Here is a 6000-nt window from a genome sequence, read left to right on the forward strand (position 1 = left end):
ATTTCATTTATATGCATTCATGCTCCGAGGTACGGTGCTGCAGGCAAGTATGACAGTGTAATAGCTGTAGACTGCAAATATACTATCTGCAACTGTATATGGGTAAGTTAGCCAATCCAGTAATCTGATATGGTTTGTAGATTTTACACTTATTTCCACCCACTAACAGTATATTGTGTACACTTGCATTCTATGTAGTAATGTATAGTTTACCTAGTATCTTTGTCATGCTTGAATCTCATGCATGTGATTATACGCATGAAATTTAAAACAGCTCAATGGCTCACAAGCAATACTAAACAACTAATCCTTAGAAGGAATAAAGCCTGGACTAAATGGCGAACCACTAAAAGCAGTACTGATCATCTTACTTTTAAACAAAAAAGAAACATGACAAAGCAAGCCATCCTAAAAGATAAAAAGAACTTTTATACCCAACTACAACTATCTTCCCCCCACCAACCACATACATTTTGGAACGCTATTAACACACTACTATCTCCTGGCAAAGCTGCAACACCTAACCCACTATGCTGCAACCCAGACTCCCCCTTACAAACAGCCAATGCCTTTAACACATTCTTTACTTCAGCAATACTAAAACTAGCTAACCAGCAAAACCCTGACACCTCTACACTATCTACCCCAAGCTGTACTCCTCCCCAATTTCAACTCAAACCCATACCTACCTCTTATATACTGTCCTTACTTCAAAAACTGAAACCCACAACCCCCTCAGCTGACAAATTACCAGCAGAATACCTCCAGCTAGGTGCAAAAGCTATAGCCTACCCTATCTCTATACTAATTAACAGGACCTTAAAAGAAAGCACTATCCCTTCAGTTTGGAAAATCTCACACATCATTCCTCTTTTCAAAGGGGGTGACTCAATTGAGTATTCTAACTTCCGGCCCATAGCGTTACTATCTCCCCTTGCAAAAAAAAATGGAGAAATGCATCCACAAACAGTTGCTTAATCACCTCCTATGTAATAATCTCCTAGCTAATTGCCAACATGGGTTTCGACCATTCCATAGCGCCACCACAGCCTTATTATCCTTCATAGACTCTATTAACAAAAATCGCAACAAAAATATTCTTTCTTCAGCTTTCTTTGTAGACCTGTCAAAAGCCTTTGACATGGTCAATCACCAACTACTCTTACATCGCTTAAAATCTCTCTCTCTGGACAATCTTGCATTAAGCTGGTTCACATCCTATCTTCATAATCGGAAGCAAGCTGTCCTATGGGACAACCATCTTTCTGAACTTCTCCCCACCTCTATAGGGGTCCCTCAGGGCTCCATCCTAGGTCCTCTGCTGTTTTCTATTTTTATTAATGACCTGCATCTTGCCACCCCTCAATCTACTTGCATTCAATATGCTGATGACACCACCATTATCTGATCTGCCACTACCCAGGCCGACCTTCACTCCATCACTCAAAAAACCTTCACCACAATAGAGAAATGGTTCTCTAATCACTGTCTCCTCCTCAACCCAAAGAAAACCAAACTCCTCCTCTTTACACCCACACACCTGTCTCCCTCTATCAACTTCACTCTCACATCTAACAATGGTACCCTAATTACTCCAGACCAAACAACCAAACTCTTGGGTGTGATTATTGACAACCAACTAAAATTTGACGTTCATATTAACTCTATCATAAAATCAACTAACAGAAAACTAGGCTCACTCTACAGAATTAAGTCTTTCCTAACTCCTGAAGCTAAAACTACTATAGCTCGAACCCACTTAATTTCTACCCTACTATACGCTTCCCCCATATACACTAATCTTTCAAAATATAATCTCAACAATCTTGCTACCTCATACAACCACATTGCCAGATTTGCTACTGCCTCTCCATATAGAACTCATCATTGCTTGAATCTCCTAAAACTAGGATGGCTAGAGTTACCACAACTAATTCAATATTATCAACTTACAATTGCCCACAAAGCCCTCCATCACCCAGATAACACACCTATGCTCTCCACCCTCATAAAACCCTACAGCAATCTGAAAATCCTATGCTCTTGCAACAACATTTTGATTCAAACTTCTCTATCAAATAACGCAGCAGGCGACTCTACATTTTCCAACTCAGTTGGCAAAGTGTGGAATCAACTTCCTCAAGACCTTACATCCCTGACCTCAATTCCACTATTTAAAACCAAACTCAAACACTTCCTAACCAACCACTGGCTCTGCTCTTGCAATAACGCTGGCTGACCTTTTTTGACTCCCTCCCTATTTAAAACTTAACAAACACTTCCTAACCAACCTCTGGCTTTTCTCTTGCAATAACCCTGGCTGACCTTTTTGACTCCCTCCCTTCTTTACCCCCTCTCCTCCTCTTTCTTACCTTTATCATTATACTCTTTCCATTTCTGTGGTGTATCTGTCCCCCCCTCCCAAAAATAGATTCCACCCTTTTCTCAACTTATAAATATTGTAATTAATTTCTTTAACCTTGTTAGTTACTGACCGAGCTCACCTTCTAAGTCTCAGACTGTTCTCTATTGCCTAATTATCCTGTAATTGAGGTTTAAAGTTCTTGTTTTTTTTTTGTATTATTGTATATTGTTGTATTATTTTTCTTGTCATGTAGTAGATAGCGGAGATTTTCTCCTCGGGCCTCCACTGAAAATGGACATGTATCCAGCTGGACCAGCCCGGTTAACAAATGTAAAATAAATAAAAAATAAATAAATGTGTGTTCAACTGTCACTGCAGTCTAGTATAAAACTGTAGTACTATTACCAGGTCATATTTTGTTTCCAGGGGAGCTCTAGGCAAATATCAGTCAGTCAGTAGTTAGCAGTGGCTCAGTAGCTCAGTTTGTTAAATGCTCTGTCTCAAGCTCCTTTTGCCACACAAAGACCAGGGTTCAAATCCAGTGCCATGTACTAATGAATATTACTGAATCAGTTTTGTATTAATGACAAATGTTCTCTCCACAGGAAATTCAGGTAAATATATGAAGTAGCCCTCATTATGAGTAAATAGTGTGTGTGTTCAGATGTAGCAGACTGTTAAGAGCATTGACCAGGAATGTGATAAAACTTAAAATAAAGGCAAAAAGTATAATAGTAATAAAATAAAATAAGATAAATAAAATGTGTAATCTTGGTATGGTTGTATGCCTTGAGAGTCTGGGAAAGTTTGCTGATGTTCTATCCCCATGCCTGCCAAGGATGGCATGATAGTTGTTTATACTCTGTACTGTACAGATACATGTCTCTCAAGTGTCACACTGTCACAGACTATAATTACTGTTGCTTAATCCCTCTGTCACATGTATCCTCGACATGATTATGTCAATAGCACAGTCACACTACATCAGCCCACAGTACACCTTGGTAGTTATATAGGTCCACCTGATGTGTGAGTGTTCTCTGTAGATGTGTACCTGCAGGTGTTACCGCTTGGCCCATACTGTCCATGCGGATAGCTTGATAGGTATGTACATGCTACAGCAGCTATAGGGCAGTGTTAAATATACAGAAAGGACAGTCCTGTAGAGTATATATAGCAGTACTGTTGTAAACTATATAGCCTATACCAGTAGTAATAGACTATTTCTCTTTCACCCCTCCCCTTATGTTCATCTAACTTTATTATTGTTATATATTGGTTATGGTTTACTGTTAACATATGTTGTTCTCTGAATTTTATTTTGGGGCATGTGTTTTATTACTGTTATGTATTACAGTGGTTTCATATTAACATATCTTGTTGAATTACTGATGTTGTTGGCCTTATGTCATAACTGTTACTGGCATGCTGTTAATATACTGACTGCTATGTTATTTATTGTTGTGTTCCACATAATATGCATCGATATGTTCAAGGGTTATTGCCACTATTCTGGCAGGCTATTATAATGTACAAAATGTTTAGTTCATAACTAACCTATACACATTGCTATACCTCTATCACCACAGCATGCCAGGGTAGGCCAGTTACTGCTGATCTGCCTACCCTGCCTCAGCTGGCTGTGGCACCGGGCGTTAGCACATAAGGGACTCAAGCCAGTGGTGCCCCCTCTGCTTGCCCTGCACCACCTTCAGGTGGAACTGCCTTAGGGGAAGGGGCCCGTCCCCCCCAGGAGCAGTGGTGGAGTGGGGGTAGTCACCCAGGATCAACTACTGCCCATGGTGTGCAGGATTGTGCATAGGAGTTATGAACAATGCCTGCAATAGATTGAGGGCAGACTCAACAACTTGAGGCCTGGTGGCCCTGGCACCCAGCCTCCAGCAGAGCCACCTTCAGGGCAGTGAAGGAGCAGTGTTGACTGCCCATAGGTGTGGAGCTTAGTCATGCTGCTGCTGTCTGGGGGCACATGCATCTCTGATTCCACAACACCCTCCCCATCCAAGGTGTGTACTCCTCATGTGTCACACACCACCCCATATGCTGTCTTGTCTGTCTGCAAATGCAATCTTTCCTACCCAGCTTGCATCCCCACATGTACCTACATCCCTTCCCCAACATTCCACTCTCTCCTTAAAAAAAATTGGGTCTCCTGTCCCATAGAAAAGAAGTATCGCCTCATACATAGCTCTCCATTTTGCACAAGTTCACTGGACATAACTAATTAGGTCTAATTGGCTTGACAAAACATTTATGTTGTCCTCACCCCTCTCTGGGGTTTAAGGGTCCAAATTCATGTAGAAAGTCTGTAAAAACTGCACAGCTGTTGCTCCAGAAGAAATCTACGGTCCTTTTCTACACCCTTCTTGCACAACCCTATCTGCATTTCAGTATGTTTTTTTCCCCCTGCTTGCCATCATTTCACCACTGTTCTATCACCCCCTTTTTCTTTTCCTTATTAATTTTTAGAGCGGGTTTGCAAGGAGGTAAGCAGCTCAGCACGCAAACCTGCACAAACCCACTTCAATGTGCCTTAATGATCTTATGTGTTTCTCACAGTGTTAGGCACATCTGCAAAATAACCACCCCTGCCACAACTCAAACCTGGGTCCTTGCTAACTACAGCATAGTGCATTAGCCCACTAGGCCACCCAGCTCTGAATTCAAACAGCTGTTTCCAGCAAAATATACTGATCATCACTGACAGTGCAGGTACATATAATGGGAAAAATGGGAGTGTACATGGGACTGTGATGCAAACACTACATTAGTACATGGACAAATAAATAAAAATGGATGTATGTGAAGCCTGGGATAGTAGGCATACCTGTCAACTGTACAGATTGCTGCAGAGTGTCCAGAGTTTTGCCCCCTATTTTGGCCTGGTTTTCATAAATCTATATTTTTCTGGAAAAGGAGTGGCAAGTCATTAAAGATTGAGATTAGAAAATCACAACAGACGTTTCACTGTCACACTTTAATACCTGTTATTCTATCAGCATTCTAAGTTTGTAAGAGCAATATTTATAGATTGTCCATATTAATCGACCTTTGTCCCACTTTTATTTATGGCTTTGTCCAGATTTCTTGCTTTAACAGGTTGAGAGCTATGATAGCAGGTAATTGCTCTAATTTATCAGCAACATCTTTAAACATACCTGCTATGGCAGCAATGGCAAAGTACATCTGTACAACTGGGACCCTGCTGCACAACTGCTTTTGAAAGCCATGCACATAATGATGGATTCAGACATGTATAACAGACTGTATGCATGCACATATATCTTGCAAATACACCTGTTACAGCACTAACTCTGTAGCTCAGTCTGTTAAATGCCTTGCATGTACTATATTTTGCAACCCACATTCCTGGGTTTGAATCCAGTGTGTTGCACACCAACTGCATTCTTGTAAACACAGCAAGTAATGACTGAGTCATGCAATTTTAACCCACACAGGTTGCTGCTACTACATTAATTGCTACCCATGTTTGCAAGTCAAAGACCTGTAGGTAGGGATACACTGCACATATTTGTATAACCAAACTATATCCCACCTACTACTCTGTGATTGGCACTGTTACATAACAGATGTACATCATGCATATGCCTCAATTG

This window comes from Protopterus annectens, chromosome 2.part0, assembly GCF_019279795.1.
Source record: "Protopterus annectens isolate FY-2018-M chromosome 2.part0, PAN1.0, whole genome shotgun sequence".
In the NCBI taxonomy this organism is placed as follows: domain Eukaryota; kingdom Metazoa; phylum Chordata; order Ceratodontiformes; family Protopteridae; genus Protopterus; species Protopterus annectens.